Here is a 13450-nt window from a genome sequence, read left to right as displayed (position 1 = left end):
ACTGGAAATTTACTTGTAATATTTAGTACTAATTCTTTACTTTAAAATTATTGTAATATTTGAGTACCTGTATTTTCCAGCACTTCATGTGTAATCAATGTATTGGTATAAAAATGATGCCAACACTGATCACAGTATTCCATGTTTGAACATCATAACTTCATGAGATTTGAAAAAGACAAACGTTCAAAATGCTGAAAATGTAACCTTGCAATCAAAAATCTGTAGTACTTAAATTTCAAGTACAAATCAAGTACTGTAAAATACAGGTACTTAAATATTACAATAATTCGTAAGTAACACATGTACAATAGTACTGAATATTAAAAGTAGATTACCAGTAGTATAAATCTGTGGCACATAGATAGTACATAAATAGTACCTATGCAAAAGTAGCTGTATACAAATGTGGCAATTCATCAAAATATTTCACATTCTTAAATATAACATTTTACCTCGATTATTTTTAATGTTATGGGGATCACAGAGTTTTCATCTGTGCACATGAAATGGGTATTCCATATCAGCGCTTGTTTTGGCTTGAAGAGGTATTTGTTCACAACACAATGATTGATGGCTTTATTTGATGACATTTTGTGTGTTTTATGATGTCCCATTAAAACCATTCCTCACATTCCACTTACTTTAAACCTTGGTTAAAAATTGTTTGGATGATCATTCAACAATTACGATTAATATTAAATCACATCATACATGTATCAATAAAACGTAATACATGATCATGTCAGATGACTGCTAAAAATTATAAATTAAAACCAAAGCGAATCACTAATAAAGAAAAGAAGAGCTGCATTGTCATTTGACAATTCATTGTATTATCATATGGTTTTTCTTGAAACGACATTTTTTTTTTATAAATTTCAATCTGCGTTGATAACATTGAATGGCTACGTCAATGAAACAATAAAACAATAATAGTTTAGTTCACATAATGTGTTTTGAACTGTATCAGTTTGTGTTGTAAATTAATATCATTTTACTGAATACTAACGTGTGCAAATAAAATGAAAATCTGTCCAGCTGCCATCAGACTGACATTCTATAACACTATTTCCAAGTAAATTAAATCCATCATTACAGTTATAAATAACGGCATAGGTACTGTTAAGCTGTTCGACTGTGTACATTGCGTTCATGATATTAGTAGGTTCTGAACATGCTGAAAAGATTAATGATATACATGCAGCGACTATTGTATTCCCTTGTTTTACAAATTGCTCCTTTCACTATTTGACTAAAATTTCTCTAAACAGTAGTAAAACGTTACTCTTGCTTTTTAACCGTTGTGAAATACGTTTAATGAAGGTTGTTTATTAAGTTGAATTACTAAATTCGTCATATATACCAGACTTAATTTGTTACAGTCAGTCGGGTATTTCGCCTACAAAAAATGTCATCATCAGTGACAAACGAACAAAAAAAACCCAGATAAAGTGCAAAACTGAAGAGCATGAAGGACAAAACGTTCGCACGAATTTCGACTGAACTTTTGCATTCCAATTTATCAATCATGCAAGCAACACATTTGATATTTCTTGGTGTGCATGGCAGTACTTTGATTAAACTATCATAGTCAGTCAAATTATTAACTCATGCAGGAAGTCTTTATAAACTGACAACGTGTTAAGGGAGAGCCATATCTCTTGCACGTTAAAACTCCTTGTAGATTTCGAAAAAGAGCAGGCTAATGCCGCTACAAGACAGCAATACCACCCGTAAAGTGGAAAGGGATTGATATGAGTTGCAAAACTTGTTTCCCAATCCACTATTATAAATAATTATGTTTAAATTTAACTAAACTGACAACATTAATATTGAAGAACTATCACTGAAAATAAGCGTTATTTGACGACATTGTAGAAAATTAAGATTAACACTTGCTATAATACTGGTACCCTTGATAACTAGCTAAAGTGTTTTTGAAGAAGGAAATTATTTAAGGAATGAATGACTGTAATATTTTTTTCTGTCTATGAAGAAATAACATAAAAAATGTGGTGCACACTGAATAACGCGCGTAACGGGTTATTAACAGTGTGCACCTAATTTTTCTATGTTTTTTCGAATAGACACAACAAATATTACAGTCATTTTTTATAATTCAATTCTAATTTTTTTTTTAACCGTAGAAAAAAAATGAAAAAACGTTGATGACGTCACGGTCACATGACTAAATTATGTCTTTGGGCTTATAACAAAATAACGTCAGCAAATCAGAAGACGCGTTACATCCAAAATTGAATTATTACATTTTAGAAATAGTTAGCTTGCAAACTAAAATATTTTTAACTCGATTTGTATATGTCGATTGCACTATGGTGTTTACATCATTTGCCAACAAAAACGTGGTGTACACTTAAACAGAACAATAGTGTAAAAAGTGACATTCCATGTGTGTGTTTGTACTCGCAATCAAATAAGGTAAAGATTTATAGTATTTAAAAAGCTTACTGCGAAAGGAATTTTCATTGCGTATATAAACTTATATCCTTTCTTAATGCAACGTTTTCTGAACTCATTCGGTTGAATTCACAGTCAATCAGATCTCAATAACCATTTTGTAGTATCTTATTATAGAAATAAATTAAATATTTGCCACACAGTATGAACATTGTTTTTCTCTGAGCTATTGTAGTTCTTTATGTATCATTTTTTAATCTGTTTTGTTAGGTTAATGTTTCCTTGACTAACAAATGCCTTAGACTTCCGTTTGTTTTAATTTCTTACTTACAAGTACATACGAATTTCTGTTGACTCCATGTTTTGTCATTCTGGCATTCAAAAGAACCATTTCCAACTAAATTTAGTCCATGTTCACATTCATAGGTTAAATATGTTATATCCAATGTGGTTTTAAATGAATAAATTGCAGCAGCTATTTCTGTAGGGTCAGGACATCCTACAAAATTGAAAAAAATGTTACGTAATGTGTTAAAATAAAAGTGGGTAAAATGATTAATAAATATGCAATTTGTATCGGCTTATGTCAAAATTATGAATTATAACACCGTATGATTGCTATTTACTATTGACCTACAGCTGTTGCATTTGTTATATATAGTTAAAATTTAAGTATTTAGCCGGTAACTTCGAAATTTTAATTTTGCAAAACTAGATTACGCTTTTTAAAGGGAATGTATAGAGTTAGCTAATTTCATTATTATTTTACATGTACAGGAATTGATTATTATTCAGTAAAATATGTCATTTCATTTTACTGTCATTCTTGATCCATCAAATATATATTGATGTGACCAAAAAACGTATAAACATATGATGGAGAACAATTCCAAACTGCAATTATCATTATAAATCTCAGTAACACAATGTCAGTTATAGAGTTGGTTGTCATCATTTGTTTTTTCTGTTCCATTGACTCAATTATAAAAGGATTTAAAGGCTATTCTGCCTTTATCAACCCAGAATGTTTTTGTTGTTCTTTAATAAAAAAAAATTCAGTAGAATCATATTTCTTATCAAACTCTATAACACATTGTTTAATTTTGAATTTATTTTAAAAGCAAGAAGATAATAGAAAAAAAAACTAATTGACTGAGACTGTTTCGGTATATATTTATTTACTTGGTAATGAAATGTGAATATGATGCATCAAATGAGTCTGGAGTAGTTTGAGATCCTTAAATATTGTTTGTTCTTTACAAATCTGATTATGACTTTGTTATTTTAATCAAAACTTGGAACAAACTGGTTATTGATAGTTTTAAGTACTTATACTGAATATATCAGTAAAAAATCCTCTGGAATACTCATGGTTATGCATGTGATCAACGATTGTAAAGTATTTTAGTTGTGTCTATAATGATTTGAATTTAATGGCTGACATTCCAGTTTCTGAAAACCGAGTGTAAACTAAGGATTTACTCGGTTCGCGACTTCAAAACTAACACAGTACATCGTTTATTACTTATGTCGTTTTTGCTGGTTTTTTTAAGAAAAAAGACAAACTTTAAGATACTAAACATAGACAAAATCAAATAATGCAATATAATATCAGAGTAAGTTTCCAATCATAAAAAGGTGCTTACCACTGCACGTAAAGTAAGGTGCTGTCCATGTCAAATCAGACTGACACGTGATATTTCCCGCTCCAATTGTCCCATTTTCACATTGATATTTAACAATGCGATTGTATTGACTAACCTCAACTATGACAGAAGTTTGTGAAATATGATCTGGCTGAGGACATGCTATAATAAAGGTTAATAGAAAAAAGGCGTTGTGCAACATCCTTGAGAGTTGTGAAATTATGTGTAATTTTTTTCTAGCCTCATCCCTATGATATAAAAAACATATATGATACTATAAAATATGTGTCAGATCATTGAAATTTAAAAGCGTGTAACAATAAGTTTAAGACATATATATTTGTATATAAGTGCCATTTTGGTGAATTATACAAGACAACGTGGAATAATGCATCCATTGAACAATTAATGATCAATAAAAAAATCCAAATGTAAATAATATATTATGGAATCATGCATATTATTTCAGTCCAATATATAAAACAAAAACATTAATGTGAATATGATATAAATAAATCATGCATATTATTTCAGTCAAATATGTATATAAAAAAAGCAGCAATGTGAATATGATATTATAAATCACGCATATTACTTCAATCAAAAATATATATATAAAAAACATCAATAACAAGAAAATACATACTACTACAGGCAAACTTTTGTTGAGTCCAGTCTGAAGTTGATTGGCATTGTAGAGAATTATCACCAATTAAATGCAGTTCATCTTCACATTCGTAATAGAAAATCATGTGACCGTTTTCTATTACAAACGTAAACACAGCATTTGTCACATTTCCTGGATTTACACATTCTGAAATAAAGTATTAAACTTGAATAAAAGTTAACAATTTGTTTCATATTGGCCTTATTCAATCAAGGGATATGTATATATATGTGTTTGTTGTGATACGATGAAACATACAATTAAAACTTTCCTTGATTATTATGAATACAAGGAGATAGGTGTTAAACTCTATTTAAACTCAAACTCATATATCTAATGAACAAACCATCAAATCGAGTATCAACATAAGACATTTATTTTAAGTATGTCAATATCCTAGTAGAACAAAAAATTGAAAACACGTGATTGAATATTTTTTTCATAGATACACTGTACCATCTACGATCTCAAATCAAAACTATTTCCAAGTAAATGAAGTTAATTACACTTAGATATGACTGAGACAACTTTATACAAGGCGCCTATTTAGGATAGCTATCCCGACTAAACACATAACGTTTTAAGAGCGTTGTGGATTGGTTCCTATAAGGTTATTTCGGACCTTGACGTTACACTAACGTTGTAAGAACGCTAAAATGAAACGTTACAATACAACGTTCTAGGAACGTTTTGTTTTAACGTTGTGTAGAAGTTTCAGTTTGGTTATGTTACAAATAATACGTTGTAGAAACGTTTAATATTAGTTATTTGTTAACGTTACTTTACTAACATTCTTAAAACGTTCGAATAATGTTTTGTTTTTTTTGAAAAAATAATCGTTCCAAAAAAAAACAAATATAAATTAATAGAAAAATATGCAAGTAAGATGTTTGCCGTCATGCATGTTAATCAAACCTTTATTTTGTTTCAGAAATTCAATGCTGAGAGTTTTAAAAACTCAAAAACCAACATTATATTTAGAAAAAAATAATTTTTTATACCTTACACATAAAGATTGCTCGATTAAAAGAACTCATTATTTTCATTATTTATTATAACTTTTTTTCATTCAACTTTAATTTGTGAAACATGATTATCAATTATATACAGAATGATATTTGATACACCCATTATGTTAATCAAGCATATTCTGATAAGGTTGACCTATAGAATGATGTTGACCAGATGTTAGACAAATTTCAAAGATAGTTACTATGGTAATTAAGGTTATAGGAAATCTAAGTGTGATGGGATAGTCACTTTTGAGACTATTTCCTGTCGTGCATTTGTAAGAAAGCAGTTATAACAAAGAAAACAAAAAGGAAAATCGTATCATCTAAAGAGAAAGAAAGTTTAACATGTAAGTAGATTGTTACTTAAAAAATTATAATATACGTATATGATTATGAATGTCAGCTAATACATGTGTTTTAACCACAAATAAAACTTATTTTATTTCTGAAATCTTTGTCAAATGTGAAGATTGCATTTATAACCCTTATCAATGGAAACGTGTATTTTCGAATTTTCCTTGTTACATACTGTTTCAGAATGTTGTTTAATTATTTTTAGTTCATAAAAATTTAAAAGAATTGGACACAATGCACAATTAATACTTTAAGTTAGTAACATAATTAATGATAATATCAATCCTTAATGCCACATCGGATTCAAAGATTGCAAATATATATGCATAATTGAAATGTTAAATATTATAATAATGCTGTTGTATGGTTGTATTTATTTGTCCATATGTACCCTCATTTTCCGGCTAAACTTAGCTAGCACAGTGAAGTCTAACAATCTAAATAAATGTTGGAAGATGTGGTATGAGTGCCTTATCCCTATGGCATTACCTTGTATTGTCTAGTTTTAAAGAAGAGTTTTTTTTAGGATTTATTATTTTCATAAGAAGTATACATTGAGTACTCATTTGTTCATAAACAGTTTTGTCTACAACAATATCTTGTGTTGTTGGAAATTATTTTGATTAAAAAAAAACTGTTGAGTCCTGAAAGTACGATACACTCGTCTGCCGGATTATAATCAAAGTACCCATGGTATTTTAGTGTCAGCTTTTTTTAAAACTACATGTATATACAAACATGACAAATGTACAGAATAAATTTAATCAGGTATGAACTCTTGCGCATTTCATAATTGTCAAAAAGCTATGATCATTTTAATTATAGTTGAAATATACGTTACAAAGTATCATACGTTACAAAAAAAAAGTAAAAACACAAAAATACTGAACTCCGAGTAAAATTCAAAAAGGAAAATTCAAAATCAAAAGGCAAAATCAAAAGCCGAAACCCATCAAACGAATGGATAACAACTGTCATATTCCTGACTTGGTACAGACATTTTTTAATGTAGAAAATGGTGGATTGAACCTGGTTTTATAGCTAGCTAAACCTCTCACTTGTATGACAGTCGTATCAAATTCCATTACATTGTCAACGGTGTATGAACAAAACAAACATACTCAAAGAGTAAAAATGTCAAAAATAGGGGTACAGCAGTCAATATTGTATTATCATCTTAATATCACTATAAAAACAACAAATGTAACGAAGAATCACAAAAAGGCATACATCAAATTTAACATACTCATTTTACTTTTCTTGTACCACTTGATTTATGTATATAAAGTCTACCCGTAAAGGAATGAAGGCTTTCATTGCTGGTGTAAAAATACACGTTTGAAATTCGTACAGGTATACATAGAAATAATTTTGTCGTTCAAAGTATGAAGGCATACATACATGCATCACTATAAAAACAACAAATGTAACGAAGAAGCACAAAAAGGCATACATCAAATTTAACATACTCATTCTGCTTTTCCTATACCACTTAATGTATCTATATAAAGTCTAACCGTAAAGGATAAAAGGTTTTCATTGCTGGTGTAAAATTGCGCGTTTGAAATTCGCACAGGTAGACATAAAAATAATTTTGTTGTTCAAAGTATGAAGGCATTCATACATGCATAGTCACGTTAAGTTGATATAACAAACAACAGCCTCGACAGTAAATGTAATAATAATAAATAAAATAATGTGTGGTTCAAAGTTTGACGGGATACATACGTACAGTTACACGTCAAATGTATAACATAAAAAACAGACTTAACAGAAAAAGTATTATTATTGAATAATTTTGTCATTCATAGTATGTCAAGATCCATAAGTAAAAGTAATTTAAGGTAATGAAATAATTTTGTCGTTCAAAGTATGATGTTATTATATAACGACAGAGTCAATTCAAAAGAATATCTCAAAGATTGACTTAACAGTACAAGTAATATTAATAAAACTAATACAAGAATACTATAACACGTTATTAAGATGATAACCAACGTCAGTTCGCAAAATCTATACTTCAAGACCATCTTGTATTATTTGTGAAGTTGATATGGAATATTTATCAACGAGTTCTGGGTATCTTCCGATGAACTTTTTTTAGAAAAAGGACGAGACGTTCTTTGACATATCCCTGATTCATCAACTTTCTGCTCAGACACTGGTGACGTTTTACAAAGTCTGAATAGGAGCTGCAAGCTCTTGAATACCTGATAAGTTTGGAAATTTATATTCCTTATGCAGGTGAAGTTGGTATATTACTACTAAGGTGGGGAAAATTGATAATTTCAAAATTAAAGTCGTCTCGTTTGTCATATATTCTGGTACTGAGATGACTGTGTATGTCAAATTCGAGGTATAAGTCTAAAAATGAGGCGGCGGTAGCCGTGTCTATGGTCTCCTTAATTTCTAGTTCTGGTGGGTATATTAATGGAACCCAATCAGAAAAGTTCGGATTGTTAATGGAAAGAACATCATCAATATATCTGAAAGTGAAATTAAATAACCTGGCTACTTTGATCTTCTTGTTTTTAACAAGTGTCTGAAGGAACTCCGATTCATATGAAAATAAGAAGAGGTCGGCAAGGAGAGGCGCACAGTTCGTTCCCATAGGAATGCCGACAATTTGTTGAAAAAGTCTACCTCCAAATTCAACAAATATATTTATAATAAGAAACTCTAGCATACTGATCATTTGTTCCTATGTGTAGTATGTTTTACCCTTTTGTTCATTATTAACAAAATATGCCTTATGGTATCCCAACGTGATAAATTTATAGCGTATGCTACCATTTTTATGATGAAAAGCATTGTGGATTATTTCTTTTAGACGGTTTTTCAATTTCACATGGGGAATGGTTGTATACAAGGTTGAAAAATCAAAAGTTTTAATAGAACTTATTTAAAAAAAAGACCGAGATTTAAAATTATCCAGAAGTTCTTTAGAGTTTTTAAGAATCCACCTATGATTAATACCACTACGTGAGTTAACAGTTTCACAGCATATCTGAAGACCCTCTTTAACTGCGGACATAATTTTAGTCAATCTAATGGACAATTCTTTAGTAGAACAAGCAGATGAGCCAGCAATGTACCGTTGTTTGTACGGAATTTTGTGAAGTTTAGGTATCCAATACAAACAAGGTAAGTCCTCCGATTTGTTGTTCAATGTAGTGTTCATAGAAGCCATGAAGGACTTATGATTCAATAAAATCTCATCCTTGTCAAATGATATGTTTTTGTATGTGGGATTACCTGAATGCTCATTTATTCCTTATTCTTTTATAAGACACTCGTAGTGATACGATTTACATATAAAGACAATATTATTTGAAGCTTTGTCCGCAGGAACAACAACATACTTATCTGGAAGATCATATGTAGAAATAAACAGCTGCACCATGAGCGCATGATACGCCAGACGTCTTATGTGGAAGTTATATGCAATAATCATTAATAGTTTCTGAGACACGGCGGGAAACAGGTTTTTTGGTTCAAATGGAATGTAGAAACACAGGCGAAAATAAGATATGGGAACACAGCTAATATTCAGAGAACACTATATTATTAACATAACTAACAACTGAAAGTGAGACTTAGAAAGGGATAAACAAGACGAAATAAATTCATGAACGCAACAAAAAATAATAGATTTATGATCTATAATAACTAATGGATATTTTAAAGAAATAAAAGGGTGAATCAAACAACCAACTTATGTTTCGAAACTCAATGTAAAGGCAGTTGTTATTTTAAATTTGGCAAAACTGTTTGACTTATGCTATCATTTTCTTTTATACACGACTCTGATTCGAAGTTTTATTTGCTTCAAGCAAAAAAAATAGAATTTCAACCATGATATCTATGATGGGTATATGTATTTAGTGTCCGAATCCAAATACAAATGCACTTACCAATGCATGCAAACACAGTTGGTGTCCATGTATAATTGATGTTACAGTCTATCACATGTGCACCATACATATTAAAGTTAGACAGACATTGATATGTAAGTTTGCTGTCATCATGACGAATCAGGTCTACATTAACGGCAGCGTTCTGTACAGATGGGGCAGCCGGACACTCTGAAATTAATTACATATCAGACTTTTATTTGAACCAATAACATGTTAAGAAAAAATTGGCCTCAAAAGCAAATGTCGATTTAATTTTCATCATTATTTTCATCTATATTTTCAAAATTTCTTTCGTCATCGACATGCCTTTATGGCACATTACCGACCGTTTTACGAAGTGTTATACAGTAACCATTGTTATTTTCTAAAAAAAAAAATCAGCCAATTTGCTTGCATGTGTGGAGTGTATCATTTTACAAACCTTTCGCAAAAGTGAATTAACATTGAAAGTACATTGAGATATCTCTATGAAAGGCAGAATTTAAATTTGACAGCAGTTTTGTTTTATCGTGATTCAAAAACAAATGGTGAATGGAATCGATTTATATTTTTCCACATACTCTTATATCGTCATTTCAATGTTTTCCAATATGTTTTTTGTATCACAAAGAATTTTTACAACCAAAGACTACTTGTTTGTGGTATTATTATTTCGTACAAATCTTCTTCTGTTCAGATGATCACATACCTGTACATAATAATGTTGGATATGTCCAAGTCCCGTTTAACTGACAATTTATGAATTTGTTTCCAATCAACAATAGTCCTCCATCACATTCATAAAGCACTTCATAATTGCTGTTGATGTTTTCAATTTTGTAGGAAGCATTTTGAACACTTGGTGGTTCGATGCAGGCTGCAATATGTCAGTTATTTGTTTAAATCAGAATATACCGTATGTTGTTTGGAAATTGCAGAAACATAGACAAATTCGTATATTCAGCTACTTTACTAGTTCTTGAAATTCCAATGCCTTTTTATCATTAAGGAATAATTTGAAGATTAAGAACCAAAATGAAAAAATAATTTAAAAAAAATACTGAACTTGAGGAAAATAAATGTAAAACAGAAAGGTCCTAATCAAATGGGATCCGCGGTGGTATGATCGTTATGCATTACCAAAGCTTAATTATAATATTGGAAATAATGCGTTAATCAAATAATACTCTTGGTTTTTGTTGTTATATAACTCTTTAATTTCAGATTTGTATCATTGCTTCGTAATGAAACTTTTATATCAGTGCGATATTAAACTTTTACGAATTATCTAACAGAATTTCAATTCATTTCTTTTCCTTATAAAATTTTAGTCGTTCAATATCACAAATCTAATGGCTCGTTTTATCTTATTTAGAAATTTATCAATAATATTTCCAATATTAAAAGCCTGCTCTAGAAATACTTGAAATAGAGTACCAAAATATACCACATCTCCTTATCTTAATTTATATATTTGAGAGTTATTCTGATAAAAACAGTACAATTAACAAATCCGAACAACAATATATCAGTTACACCACCCCTTCATAGAGTACTTTCACATATTACTTGAACTTAAAACTTTGATAAAACCTAAATAAAATAACATACAGATCCATAATACAGTTTTAACATTAGCAAGGTGTTTGAGCAGCATGAATGCACCAGAGTCTTATATAAAGTACTCACCACTAACTTTGTTCACATTCAACATAAAAGTTACTTACGTGTACAAACGAATTTCGGGTTGGTCCATGTGTCGTCATTTTGACATTTGATATATGTTTCGCCATAGAAATTAAATCCTTCATTGCAATCATAGTATACCAGTTGATCAGTCTGTATTAAGTCAATATGCAAGTTTCCATGCGGAATAACTGGTGGATCGGAACACTCTAAAATATGATAGTATACATGTAATGCAGTTACAAATACAGATTGAAAATATGTGCATATAGATAAACTCATCATAGATAGCAGGACGAAACTTCATCTTTACGACAGACGCGCGTTTCGTCTACAAAAGACTCATCAGTGACGCTCGAATAAGTTTTTTTTAAAAGGCCAAATAAAGTACAAACTGTGAAGATTTGAAGTTGAAGAGCATTCAGTAGCATTAAAAAATCCTAAAAGTTTTGCCAAATACAGCTAAAGTAATCTTTTCCTGGGGTAGAAAAGCCTTAGTATTTCAAAAGTTCTTAATTTTGTTAGCAGTTAATTGATAATTATGAGCATATCAATGAAAACAAAAATGACGACTATTAGAACAAATTTAAGAGATTTATATTTTCACATTGTTATCGATTTTAAATAAGATAAATAAAGACAACAGAAGTATACCGCTGTTTGAAAGTCATAAATCGATGTTTGCTTATTCCATTCATAGATTAATTGTAACGCCAATTCTAGTGTTTTAGGTGCATTGTACTTTAACTTGAAGATTTTACAGAGTTATTTAATTTAAAGCGATTTTTTGTTATGAAAATCTAGAAAAAGGGCTTTTTTTTATATAATTTGTAGCTTCATAATCTGTACGTTGGTCGATATCTTTTATCATTTGTTTGAAAAAAAGCAAAATTTTATATATATATATATTGATCATACCGTTGGTTTTCCCGTTTGAATGGTTTTACACAAGTCATTGTGTTGTGCCCTTAATAGCTTGCTGTTCGAAGTAAGTCAAGGCTAAGTGGTGTACTTTGACCTTTAATTATTTTCTTTTATGAATTATTACTAGGATTGAGAGATTGGCACTCATACCACAGATTAATCTACTTACTTATAGAGTAAATCAACTACAAGATATACCTGAACAAAAGAATAACGGAGCCGTCCATGTAAGATTGTTTTGGCATGTTATAACACCATTACCAATCAGATTCGCTCCACCATTGCAGTTATATGTTGCTTTATATGTACCGGAGTCTTCAATAATGTTGATTGATGTGTCGTTTAAGGGAATAGGGTGTGAACATTCTGAGAAAAAAATACATTTTGCATTAGTCTATATAAGTTTTATTTTAAACATGTAGTACTTGATAAATGTTGCTTGTTATGACTTCAAATCTGTTTTCCTGATCTCGTATTTTGTGTTAATATGGATTTGGTTAAATATGATAATATGTAAACTTTAAGGTGTCTGTAACATTGAATCTTATATAAAACTAACTATTACATAGTTACATTTAAACGTTTGTGTAGATCTTGTAAGTTTGCAAAGTTGCACGCTATGAATATTCAATGTAGTTGAACTAACGAATATTGCATAATCATTACATACAATGACCTATAATTATTATTTATTGTGTCCTGTTCGTCTTTTATGCAGAGTTGTCTCAATGGCAATCATACTACGTATTCCTTTTAAATTAACTGCATGGTTTGTTACTCGTACTGTGTGGATGCAGATGAGTGTGTCTCCGTGTCTGTACTGCATGCCCTTATATTTATAGT

General features: G+C 30.1%; 1 long non-coding RNA gene across 1 annotated transcript; it reads right to left on the bottom strand.

Annotated features, from left to right (window-relative positions):
* Positions 1 to 10712: 10712 nt before the first annotated feature.
* Positions 10713 to 12961, bottom strand: LOC134692966 (uncharacterized). The gene is made up of 3 exons (XR_010102300.1): positions 12806 to 12961; positions 11725 to 11892; positions 10713 to 10874 (listed from the first exon to the last, which is right to left on the bottom strand). It is a non-coding gene; the product is annotated as an uncharacterized LOC134692966 (long non-coding RNA).
* Between the last annotated feature and the right edge of the window lie 489 nt (positions 12962 to 13450).

Source organism: Mytilus trossulus, chromosome 12 (genome assembly GCF_036588685.1).
Source record: "Mytilus trossulus isolate FHL-02 chromosome 12, PNRI_Mtr1.1.1.hap1, whole genome shotgun sequence".
Classification (NCBI taxonomy): domain Eukaryota; kingdom Metazoa; phylum Mollusca; class Bivalvia; order Mytilida; family Mytilidae; genus Mytilus; species Mytilus trossulus.
The sequence above is the reverse complement of the archived record's forward strand: the minus strand, read 5'-3'. Positions and strand labels throughout refer to the sequence as shown.